A 14,124-nucleotide genomic window follows, 5' to 3' on the forward strand; every position below is an offset into this window, starting at 1 on the left:
TCTGGGACAGTGAGAGAAAGTTCTAAGGTTGTGGATGTGCTGTTGCTACTAGGGATAAAACATCAATGCTATGTCTAAGGATATTTGTGTTGATTACATTGCGCACCATACTTAATGCAATTGTCTGTTGTTTGCAACTTAATACTGGAAGGGGTGCGGATGCTAACCTGAAAGTGGACTTTTTAGGCATAGATGCATGCTGGATAGCGGTCTATGTACTTTGTCGTAATGCCCAATTGAATTTCACAATACTCATCATGACATGTATGTGCATTGTTATGCCCTCTTTGTTTGTCAATTGCCCAACTGTAATTTGTTCACCCAACATGTTATTTCTTATTGGAGAGACACCACTAGTGAACTGTGGACCCCGGTCCATTCTTTTACATCGAATACAATCTACTACAATACTCGTTCTTACTGTTCTTTGCAAACATCATCATCCACACTATACATCTAATCCTTTGTTACAGCAAGCCGATGAGATTGACAACCTCACTGTTACATTGGGGCAAAGTACTATGGTTGTGTTGTGCAGGTTCCACGTTGGCGCCGGAATCCCTGGTGTTGCGCCGCACTACACTCCGCCACCATCAACCTTCAACGTGCTTCTTGGCTCCTACTGGTTCGATAAACCTTGGTTTCTTGCGAGGAAAACTTGTCGCTGTACGCATCACACCTTCCTCTTGGGGTTCCCAACGGACGCGTGATGTACGCGTATCAAGCTCTTTTTGGCGCGCTGTTTGGTGAGATCAAGACACGCTGCAAGGGGAGTCTCCACTTCCAATCTCTTTACTTTGTTTTTGTCTTGCTTTACTTTATTTTATTTACTGCTTTGTTTGCTCATTATATCAAAAATACAAAAAAAAATTAGTTACTTGTTTTACTTTATTTAGTTTACTTTATTTACTATTGCTAAAATGGGTACTCCTGAAAATACTAAATTGTGTGACTTCACTAGCACAAATAATAATGATTTCTTGTGCACACCTATTGCTCCACCTGCTACTACAGCAGAATTCTTTGAAATTAAACCTGCTTTACTAAATCTTGTTATGAGAGAGAAATTTTCTGGTGTTAGTTCTGATGATGTTGCTGCCCATCTTAATAATTTTGTTGAACTATGTGAAATGCAAAAGTATAAATATGTAGATGGTGACATTATAAAATTAAAATTGTTTCCTTTCTCATTAAGAGGAAGAGCTAAAGATTGGTTGCTATCTTTGCCTAAGAATAGTATTGATTCATGGACTAAATGTAAGGATGCTTTCATTGGTAGATATTATCCTCCTGCTAAAATTATATCTTTGAGAAGTAGCATAATGAATTTTAAGCAATTGCATAATGAGCATGTTGCCCAAGCGTGGGAAAGAATGAAATCTTTGGTTAAAAATTGCCCTACCCATGGACTGACTACTTGGATGATCATCCAAACCTTTTATGCGGGATTGAATTTTTCTTCGCGGAACCTATTGGATTCAGCTGCTGGAGGTACTTTTATGTCCATCACTCTAGGCGCCGCAACGAAGCTTCTTGATAATATGATGATTAATTACTCTGAATAGCACACAGAAAGAGCTCCACATGGTAAGAAGGTAAATTCTGTTGAAGAAACCTCCTCTTTCAGTGATAAGATTGATGCTATTATGTCTATGCTTGTGAATGGTAGGACTAATGTTGATCCTAATAATGATCCTTTAGCTTCATTAATTGCTCAAGAAGAACATGTTGATGTGAACTTCATTAAAAATAATAATTTCAACAACAATACTTATCGGAATAATCTATCTATTCTATACCTATACCTACTAATAAAGGAAGGAAGGTTTCTCCCCAAAATTTTCGTCCGTTTTTGAATTAACCTTGATTTTCAGTTGAATTTACGGGGAATGCCACCGCTTATGTAAAATACCGGTTTGTTTAGTAGTTGCACAAGAGCTCGCTTGGTCACCCCGTCGCCTGGTTCTTTCCATTGGATCCCTCGAGGCACAGGTCTCCACACCCAGCGCCGCCGACGCTATTCCCCAATCCCCGAGCACTGAAAGCTGCCCCGACGAAATCGATCCTGACCTCGCGCTGCAGCTCTCCGCCGCAACCCGTCCTGTCGGCCTCCGCACTGGATACAGACAAGGTCGGGGTCCTGCGTCAAGCGGTCGCGCAGGCGTCCGGTGGGAACGCACCGCGGGGGACTCGTTGGAGCGATCTGCAGCTAGCTGCCGGCGGGTATGCCGTGGATGCCAAAATCCAGGCCAGCGACGTCTGTATGGCCTGCAAGCACGCCCGCGCAAGGCGCCTGCGCGACGATAGTCGAGACCAAGCAGAGCAGCGAGCGCGCCACCGCCGAGTTCGCCGATAGCTCCGTAGTCTCCCGGACCTTGGTGGCCGGCGCAGACTGCTCGATCTAGGCCGTCCACGGTGGCTTGAGAGCAGGGGAGGCCTGGTAGCCATTCACCGTGGCCACCGGGGAGAGGAGGCAGAGTGGATTCGGGGGTGCGCCCACGGTGGCTTGAGAGTAGGGGGGAGGCCTGGTCGCCATTCACCATGGTCACCGGGGAGAGGATGCAGAGGGGGTTCGGGGTGCGCCCATGGTGGCTTGAGGGCAGGGGAGGCCTATTCGTCATTCACCATGGCCGCCGGGGAGAGGAGGCAGAGGGGGTGCAGGCGTGCAGCCCTTCCACGATTCGCTCGGATCCAGCATAGCCGCGTCCGTTCGCGCTAGGAAGAGACGGGGTGGAGAGATGAGAGGAGTACTGGTGATGATGTGATGTAAAGATGGGCAGGGGAGGTTGGCGCTGGTAGAGTGGTAGTGGTGGGTTGCGGGGAAGCGGAGGCGGGGGCTGCTGGTGGTGGGTGAAACAGAACAACGAAGAAATTAACTCATGGTGTATGGTCATCGGCCTGCAAGAAATTTGAACGAGAGACATTAGGGATAGTAATTTGATAGATGAAACATGCAAATTGGATTCTACTATGGTGGCCTGGGATATTAATAGGGATTGGATCGTAGTTATATAACATCATAGCAAAACTTTTTTTGTCGTGGGTGCATACCCGCGCTCGAAGTTCAGGACTTCATCACATGTTCAGCTAATTGAAGCCCGCTGGAGGAAAATATGGGGATTTTTTATAACTAATAAGTGTGTGTTTTCCCATTCACCACTGTCAAAAATTTAGAGCTAAATCAAAGGTGAATTGTATAATCTAAATAATAAATCTAGATTGTTTTGAACTTCAATGGAAGGGGAGAAGATGACGGGCTTCAAGAGACAAGAGGCATGTTAAACACTTGTAGCGAGTCCGAATTGATATGCAAAAAATCTACTCTCATATGACTTACTTATGGGCTTCTTCAGTGAAGCCCTAAGTGCCACCTTCACATGCCAATTCCTCGTCTTAATGATTTACCTGCCTGCCTCTTCTTTCTCATATACTGAGGAGAAGGCCTTCACGGAGCAGGCTGAGCTGACAATAGAGGCACATGTCTCAACTGAAATTAGAGTAGGCAATGATGACACTTCATATGGAGCATGCCATGGACACACTAAAGTTGGCAAACACACAAACGAAAATTTACTTTTGTGTTCCTCCCAATGTTTATTTAATTTCCGGTGCAACGCACGCACACCTTTGCTTTTCATCGTGAATCGGTGGTCTGATCGGTTCCGGGAGCATGTAAACATTCAACTCGCTCGTCAAGGGTTGCTCGCAGAAGTGTCCTGATTTTAGTTAAATTTAACTAAAAATTAATTAAAACCACGACATTAATTATGAAGAGCAGAGGGTTTTTTTTTCATATGTACAATTTATAACTTTCAGAACGTTCGTTTGATATAATCTGGTGCCGTAGCAACGCACGGGTCTTGTGCTATATATACTAAAAGCAAAATGAGGATGTTTAATAGAGTCATTAGGTAGATCCACATCATCTAAATTGTTTTAATGGTTAGATTTAATTATTATGGCTAAGAATTTAAATCACAACCGCAAGATTAACGTAACAAAATATGACACCTATTTGAGTAGGGCAACGTGTCACGTTAACTACAACATGTAGCACATATACAAACCATCGTGAGTACTAATTCATGTACAATCATTATTATATCCCAAATAAGATCCCGTATATTACGTGGACTCATCGTTAAAAACGAACATGTACGGCCGCCGGAGTTTATAATCTAGTGATGTAACCTTTACTTAGACGAATCAGAAGCTATAGGTTAAACGTACCTGTATAGAAATCTTCGTTGTCACGTGCACCATGCAGAACCGAAGGAAAAAAAAAAGAGTAGATTAACTCTCAAAGAAAATAATGCACGTACACGGTCATACACGCATGCATTGGGTTGGGACTACCCTCATCGCTGAATTTTGGGAAATGTATGTCCGCACCGCACCCGCGCACAATAGAGCCACTCTAATAAGAGATCTCAACTATTAATCCACTAGCTCATCTAAACGAGGGAAAATATTTAAAGTAAAATCAGAATCGCAACAATTTCTAACATGCTATTTTTTTGCGAAGTCCTAAAGTGCTAATTAAAATTTACTATTCCGTATCTTTATTCGAAAAAAGAAAACTACTGCCTACGATCCATAATAAATGTCAGGTTTTAACCTGAACTCCCAACAGTTATTACGGATCGGAAAGAGTGCATAGATGCTACCATGTAGAGGGCATCAGATAACAGTAGGGATGATAATGGGTACCCATGACGGTACCGGCATACCTCTTGGGTACAAAACCTAATACGAATACGAGTATGAGATAAAAATATTACCCATGGATTTATAAATGGTGAAAAATCACACTAATCGGTTTGAGCGGGTATGGGTATGGGATCGTATAACTCATACCCACGTACCCATTTACCAATCTAAATTTAACAACTGGGTCGCTGTAATGTTCTCAAATACTTAATTTCCCCCCTAATCACGCATTCACATAGCTAGGGTGAATATCACCTTCTTGGTCTGACAATTGCTCTAATAGGTTAGTGAGCATTAAACCTCTATTTAGGATTGCTTCACCTCATATCATTATTTTTGATCCACTTGATATATTGTAAGCATGGGTAGTTTACCTACGGGTACCCATTTACCCTACCGGGTTACGGGTATTGGAAAAACTTATACCCGTTGATGGATATAGTCATGGGTGAGGGGTAAGACTGTAGGCGGCAGGTTCGGGTATGGGATGATTACCCATACCCATACCCAAACCCTATGGAGGCCATACCTAGACAACAGTGATACACTCCTGAACTTTCCCTTGCCGTCGTCCGACGTTTTACATTTTATTCGGTTGCTCACAACCAAAATTAGGATGGCGGGAATATGTTATGTTGAGATGTGCGGCCATGTAATCATCGTTACATTTTTAATTGATAGGAGAATTTCACTAGCTAGCACCCTCATAGCTCTATATCATAAACCGACTCAACAAATGAGAGGAGTAATTTCTAGACAAGTTTATACATAAACTCCCAATCTTTAGATGGTGTAATATCAAGAAAAAAAAATCCATTTACATATTTGGAGAAAAAATTTGTTGTTGGTTAGGGAGAAACTCTCACTGTTTAGATGGCCCCATATCAAGAAAAGATAAATATTTTCTATTTACATCATATGATAAAATATTAGCTGTTTTTTGTAAAATCATAAAAAAAACTATTTGAAAAAATTCTATGTATTAAATATGATGCCACCCTAGCGGTTGCGATGGCCACTTTGCAGAAGTTTGTATGTCTCTATCATACAAACTCTACACTTAAGATACCGCCCTCGCGTTTGCGAGGACCACTGTGCTAGTTATATATTAAAAGTAAAATACGGATGTTTAAAATAGAGATACCAAGTTAATCCACATCATCTCAATTATTTCAATGGTTAGATCTAAATTTTGTGGGTAAAATTTAATGAAAGAATATTTATAACGTAACCGTCCAGGTTCCGATTGACACGTTTATATCTAGAAAGATATATACGGAGCCGTAGCTGGCTAAGTCTATTTGGAAAAGGAAATGCAACAAAACAGGACGATCCAGATTAAAAAGAAAAAAGAGTAGCAAGCCAGGTTGGTAGGATCGGAATAGAGGAGTCCGTTCAGAAAAAAAGACGTGATGCACTAGCTTATGGCTAGCTTCGTATGAGTAAGAGTCCGTGCATGGCTGCTTTTTGCTCTGAAAAAAAAGATCCATCAAAGAAAAAAATCTGATGCAATAGCTTAGTTATCAAGGACCTTAAACTGTGATTTTGGATAGGATGATAATCTACGATTTTAAGTTCTAGGCCTGAATTTATTTTTTTCTCGATGAAAAATACATCATGGCAAAAAAATTAGGGAATGCCGAGAAACAAAAGGAAAAAGGAGGGACGATCGGTGGAGCGTGAACGTCGGCCGATGACTAAGTGGTTGATGCGCCAGGGTCTATGGATAATCGGAGGTCGTTGTTAGCAACATCGATCGATTGTCGCTAGCAGTGCCGGACGATCCAGGACTCCAGCCACTCTAGGTCGTTGTTACCTGGCTTGAGCGCCGCCGCCTCACCCAATGCTTCTAAGCTAACCGGCGCCCCAAGATTTATGAGGTGGTGAGTAGCACAAGCTCACGGCGAAAATCGTGTATGGCCTCCTCTTCCCCATTGGCTTAGAGCAAAAAAATTAGGGAATGCCGAGAAACGAAAGGCGAAAGGAGGGAAGATCGGTGGAGCGATGAACGTCGGCGGATGACTAAGTGGTTGATGCGCCAGGGTCTATGGATAATCGGAGGTCGTTGTTAGCAACATCGATCGATTGTCGCTAGCAGCGCCGGACGATCCAGGACTCTAGCCACTCTAGGTCGTTGTTACCTGGCTTGAGCGCCGCCGCCTCGCCCAATACTTCTAAGCTAACCGGCGCCCCAAGATTTATGAGGTGGTGAGTAGCACAAGCTCGCGGCGAAAATCGTGTATGGCCTCCTCTGCCCCATTGGCTTAGAGACCGACGATCCAGTTCACCGTTCCCGTGGTGAGCGGAAGAAGGCAATTCGACATTGCCAAGCAAGTGACCCTGATGTCCTTTACGAACTACGCTTGAAAGCAAGTAGACAGTTGACACTAATATTTTAAAATATTATTTTAAATTTTACAATAGAGATACCTTTGAGAGAAGGGTAAAATAAGGTAAAGAGTTTTATTATGTAAGACAAGCATTCACAAATGCAAAACAATGATCACGATTAGATTTATAAATAATATGTTTTCGCGTGCATATGACAAATGCCTACTTAACCAATTCAAATAGAGCAAATACTAACATACTAGAGCCCAAACTAAGTTATTCCAACAACTTTAGAACTTTAAGATTGTTTTAACATATGTTAGAGGTTTAAAAATTCTTGAGAGCTTGAAAACTGCCGTTACCTAGCTTGAGCGCCGCCGCCTCACCCGATGCTTCTAAGCTAACTGGCGTTCCAAGATTTATGAGGTGGTGAGTAGCACAAGCTCGCGGCGAAAAGCGTGTATGGCCTCCTCCGCTCCATTGGCTTAGAGACCGACGACCCAGTTCGCTATCCCCGTGGTGAGCGGAAGAAGGCAATTCGACACTGCCAAGCAAGTGACCCTGATATCATGTACGAACTACGCTAGAAAGCAAGTAGACAGTTGACACTAACATTTTAAAATATTATTTTAAACTTTACAATAGAGATACCTTTGAGAGAAGGGTACAATAAGGTAAATAGTTTATCATGTAAGACAAGCATTCACAAATGCAAAACGATGATCACCGATTAGATTTATAAATTTAATATGTTTTAGCGTGCAGAGAACCAATTAAAATAGAGCAAATACTAATAACATACTAGAGCCCAACATAAGTTATTCCAATAACTTTAAAACTTTAAGATTGTTTTAACATCATGTTAGAGGTTTAAAAATTCTTGAGAGCATGAAAACTGAGAGATATTTAAGAAACTATAATAGATCAATAACTTTTAGACAACTAAATAATAGTGAGTGTCATTTGGAACATGGTCAAGATATATGTAATACTCAGGAATTCGATGTCTCTTCCAATCACTGAGACGTGTCGTACAAAAGAATTAAATTTCTAGAATGATATTTCAATTATATATGATTCCATATGTGAATGACCATACAGTAAATCATTGAGATTGTACTTTTCCTAGATGACATATCAATAAAATTAAATGTGTATGTTTGCTTACTATATTACAAAATATAACTATTAGTTTCCAGTCTCATGACATTTGTGTCTATGAAATTATTAATTTATATTTCAAACAATTTCAAGAGATTCAAAGTGATGCCCTCGCATTTGCGAGGGCCACTATGCTAGTTCTAGTAACAACTATAGGCCATATCCTTATAATAATGGTAATGGTTATGGTAATTCTTATGGGAATTCTTACAACAATAATAGTAATGTACCCCCTGGTCTTGAAGCCATGATTAAAGAATTTATTAGTACATAAACTGCTTTTAACAAATCTGTTGAAGAAAAGCTTGGTAAAATTGATATTCTCGCTTCTAAGGTTGATAGTCTTGATGCTGATGTTGATCTTTTGAAATTGAAAGTTATGCCTAATGAAGATAAATATATTAAGTCATTTTCTACAGCAAACGCCATCCAAGTTAGAACTAATGAGAATATAAGGTTGATGGCTGAATTGCGTGCTAGGTGAGAAAAAGAAGAAAATGCTAAAGAGAATAATGTAGCTAAAGTTTGGACTATTACCACCACTAGTAATGATAATGCTTCACATGTTTCTACACCTCCTACTATCAATGATAAAATAATTGGTGTTAGCAATGTTTCTACTCCTAATGCAAAGCGTGCAAAACTGCCTGAAACTGCTAAAACTGCTGAAACTGCTTGTGATAAAATTGCTGAAATTTTTCAAATGTTGGGGACAATGATCCCATTGCTTTAGATCATAATGGTTTAGATTTTGATGATTGTCACATCTCTGAAGTTATAAAGTTCTTACAAAAACTTGCTAAGAGTCCCAATGCTAGTGCTATAAATTTGGCCTTTACAAAACATATTACAAATGCTCTCATAAAAGCTAGAGAAGAGAAACTAGAACTTGAAACTTCTATTCCTAGGAAGTTAGAAGATGGTTGGGAGCCCATCATTAAGATGAAGGTCAATGATTTTGATTGTAATGCTTTATGTGATCTTGGTGCAAGTATTTCCGTTATGCCTAAGAAAATCTATGATATGCTTGACTTGCCACCATTGAAAAATTGTTATTTGGATGTTAATCTTGCTGATAATTCTACAAAGAAACCTTTGGGGAGGATTGATAATGTTCGCATTACGGTTAATAATAACCTTTTCCCCGTTGATTTTGTTGTGTTGGATATTGAATGCAATGCATCTTGTCCCATTATATTGGGAAGACCTTTTCTTCGAACTGTTGGTGTTGTTATTTATATGAAGGAAGGTAATATTAAATATCAATTTCCTCTCAAGAAAGGTATGGAACACTTCCCTAGAAAGAGAATGAAGTTACCTTTTGATTCTATCATTAGAACAAATTATGATGTTGATGCTTCATCTCTTGATGTTACCTGATACACACTTTCTGCGCCTAGCTGAAAGGCGTTAAAGAAAAGCGCTTATGGGAGACAACCCATGATTTTACTTCTGCACTTTTATTTTCTATTTGAGTCTTGGAAGTTGTTGCTACTGTAGAAACCTCTCCTTATCTTTATTTTATTACATTGTTGTGCCAAGTAAAGTCTTTGATAGTAAGGTTCATACTAGATTTGGATTACTGCGCAGAAACAGATTTCTTGCTGTCACAAATTTGAGCAGTATTCTCTGTAGGTAACTCAGAAAAATCTACCAATTTATGTGAGTAATCCTCAGATATGTACGCAACTTTCATTAAATTTGAGCATTTTTCATTTGAGCAAGTCTGGTGCCTCTAAAAAATTCGTCTTTACGGAATATTCTGTTTTGACAGATTCTGCCTTTTATTTCGCATTGCCTGTTTTGCTATGTTTGATGGATTTCTTTATTCCATTAACTTTCAGTAGCTTTGTGCAATATCCACAAGTGTTAATAATGATTATGTCACCTCTGAACATGTGAATTTTTTATTATGCACTAACCCTCTGATGGCGTGTATTTCACACGTTCGTTGGGCAACCCCAAGAGGAAGGTATGATGCGCACAGCAGCAAGTTTTCCCTCAGAAAGAAACCAAGGTTTATCGAACCAGGAGGAGCCAAGAAGCACGTTGAAGGTTGATGGCGGCGGGATGTAGTGCGGCGCAACACCAGGGATTCCGGCGCCAACGTGGAACCTGCACAACACAACCAAAGTACTTTGCCCCAACGAAACAGTGAGGTTGTCAATCTCACCGGCTTGCTGTAACAAAGAGTTAACCGTATTGTGTGGAAGATGATTGTTTGCAGAAAACAGTAGAACAAGTATTGCAGTAGATTGTATTTCAGTAAAGAGAATTGGACCGGGGTCCACAGTTCACTAGAGGTGTCTCTCCCATAAGACAAACAGCATGTTGGGTGAACAAATTACAGTTGGGCAATTGACAAATAAAGAGAGCATGACCATGCACATACATATCATGATGAGTATAGTGAGATTTAATTGGGCATTACGACAAAGTACATAGACCGTCATCCAACTGCATCTATGCCTAAAAAGTCCACCTTCAGGTTATCATCCGAACCCCCTCCAGTATTAAGTTGCTAACAACAGACAATTGCATTAAGTATGGTGCGTAATGTAACTAGTGACTACATCCTTGAACATAGCACTAATGTTTTATCCCTAGTGGCAACAGCACATCCGTAACCTTAGTGGTTCTTGTCACTCCTCCAGATTCACAGAGACATGAACCCACTATCGAGCATAAATACTCCCTCTTGGAGTTACTAGCATCAACTTGGCCAGAGCATCTACTAATAACGGAGAGCATGCAAGATCATAAACAACACATAGCATAACTTTGATAATCAACATAACAAGTATTCTCTATTCATCGGATCCCAACAAACGCAACATATAGAATTACAGATAGATGATCTTGATCATGTTAGGCAGCTCACAAGATCCGACAATGATAGCACAATGGGGAGAAGACAACCATCTAGCTACTGCTATGGACCCATAGTCCAGGGGTAGACTACTCACACATCACACCGGAGGCGACCATGGCGGCGTAGAGTCCTCCGGGAGATGATTCCCCTCTCCGGTAGGGTGCCGGAGGCGATCTCCTGGATCCCCCGAGATGGGATCGGCGGCGGCGTCTCTGGAAGGTTTTCCGTATCGTGGCTCTCGGTACGGGGGGTGTCGTCCCGGAGACTTTTTATAGGCGGAAGGGCAGGTCAAGAGGCGGCACGGGGGCCCCACACCACAGGGCCGCGCGGCCAAGGGGGGGGCCGCGCCGCCCTATGGTTTGGCTCCCCTGTGGCCCCTCTTCGTCTCTCCTTCGGACTTCTGGAAGCTTGGTGAGAAAATAGGCCCCTGGGCTTTGATTTCGTCCAATTCCGAGAATATTTCCTTACTAGGATTTCTGAAACCAAAAACAGCAGAAAACAACAACTGGCACTTCGGCATCTTGTTAATAGGTTAGTTCCAGAAAATGCACGAATATGACATAAAGTGTGCATAAAACATGTAGATAACATCAATAATGTGGCATGGAACATAAGAAATTATCGATACGTCGGAGACGTATCAGCATCCCCAAGCTTAGTTCTGCTCGTCCCGAGCAGGTAAAACGATAACACAGATAATTTCTGGAGTGACATGCCATCATAATCTTGATCATACTATTTGTAAAGCATATGTAGTGAATGCAGCGATCAAAACAATGTTTATGACATGAGTAAACAAGTGAATCATATAGCAAAGACTTTTCATGAATAGCACTTCAAGACAAGCATCAATAAGTCTTGCATAAGAGTTAACTCATAAAGCAATAATTCAAAGTAGAGATATTGAAGCAACACAAAAGAAGATTAAGTTTCAGCGGTTGCTTTCAACTTGTAACATGTATATCTCATGGATATTGTCAACATAGAGTAATATAATAAGTGCAATAAGCAAGTATGTAGGAATCAATGCACAGTTCACACAAGTGTTTGCTTCTTGAGGTGGAGAGAAATAGGTGAACTGACTCAACATTGAAAGTAAAAGAATGGTCCTCCATAGAGGAAAAGCATCAATTGCTATATTTGTGCTAGAGCTTTGATTTTGAAAACATGAAACAATTTTGTCAACGGTAGTAATAAAGCATATGCATCATGTAAATTATATCTTATAAGTTGCAAGCCTCATGCATAGTGTACTAATAGTGCCCGCACCTTGTCCTAATTAGCTTGGACTACCGGATCATCACAATGCATTGTTTTTACCAAGTGTCACAAAGGGGTACCTCTATGCCGCCTGTACAAAGGTCTAAGGAGAAAGCTCGCATTGGATTTCTCGCTATTGATTATTCTTCAACTTAGACATCCATACAGGACAACATAGACAACGAGATAATGGACTCCTCTTTTATGCATAAGCATATACCAACAATTAATAATTTTCTCATTTGAGATTTGAGGATTGTTGTCCAAAACTGAAACTTCCACCATGGATCATGGCTTTAGTTAGCGGCCCAATGTTCTTCTCTAACATATGCATGCTTAACCATATGGTGGTAGATCTCTCTTACTTCAGACAAGACGAACATGCATAGCAACTCACATGAAATTCAACAATAAAAAGTTGATGGCGTCCCCAGTGAACATGGTTATCGCACAACAAGCAACTTAATAAGAGATAAAGTGCATAATTACATATTCAATACCACAATAGTTTTTAAGCTATTTGTCCCATGAGCTATATATTGCAAAGGTGAATGATGGAATTTTAAAGGTAGCACTCAAGCAATTTACTTTGGAATGGCGGAAAATACCATGTAGTATAGGTAGGTATGGTGGACACAAATGGCATAGTGGTTGGCTCAAGTATTTTGGATGCATGAGAAGTATTCCCTCTCGATACAAGGTTTAGGCTAGCAAGGCTTATTTGAAACAAACACAAGGATGAACCGGTGCAGCAAAACTCACATAAAAGACATATTGAAAACATTATAAGACTCTACACCGTCTTCCTTGTTGTTCAAACTCAATACTAGAAATTATCTAGACCTTAGAGAAACCAAATATGCAAACCAAATTTTAGCATGCTCTATGTATTTCTTCATTAATGGGTGCAAAGCATATGATGCAAGAGCTTAAACATGAGCACAACAATTGCCAAGTATCACATTACCCAAGACATTTATAGCAATTACTACATGTATCATTTTCCAATTCCAACCATATAACAATTTAACGAAGGAGAAACTTCGCCATGAATACTATGAGTAGAAACCAAGGACATACTTGTCCATATGCTACAGCGGAGCGTGTCTCTCTCCCATAAAGTGAATGCTAGGATCCATTTTATTCAAACAAAACAAAAAACAAAAACAAACCGACGCTCCAAGAAAAAGCACATAAGATGTGATGGAATAAAAATATAGTTTCAGGGGAGGAACCTGATAATGTTGTCGATGAAGAAGGGGATGCCTTGGGCATCCCCAAGCTTAGACGCTTGAGTCTTCTTGATATATGCAGGGGTGAACCACCGGGTGCATCCCCAAGCTTAGAGCTTTCACTCTCCTTGATCATGTTGCATCATACTCCTCTCTTGATCCTTGAAAACTTCCTCCACACCAAACTCGAAACAACTCATTAGAGGGTTAGTGCACAATATAAATTGACATATTCAGAGGTGACACAATCATTCTTAACACTTCTGGACATTGCATAATGCTACTGGACATTAGTGGATCAAAGAAATTCATCCAACATAGCGAAAGAGGCAATGCGAAATAAAAGGCAGAATCTATCAAAACAGAACAGTTCGTATTCACGAATTTTAAAATGGCACCAGACTTGCTCAAATGAAAATGCTTAAATTGAATGAAAGTTGCGTACATATCTGAGGATCATGCACGTAAATTGGCTTAATTTTCTGAGTTACCTACAGGGAGGTGGACTCAGATTCGTGACAGCAAAGAAATCTGGAACTGTGCAGTAATCCAAATCTA

Source organism: Lolium perenne, chromosome 1 (genome assembly GCF_019359855.2).
Source record: "Lolium perenne isolate Kyuss_39 chromosome 1, Kyuss_2.0, whole genome shotgun sequence".
Lineage (NCBI taxonomy): Eukaryota > Viridiplantae > Streptophyta > Magnoliopsida > Poales > Poaceae > Lolium > Lolium perenne.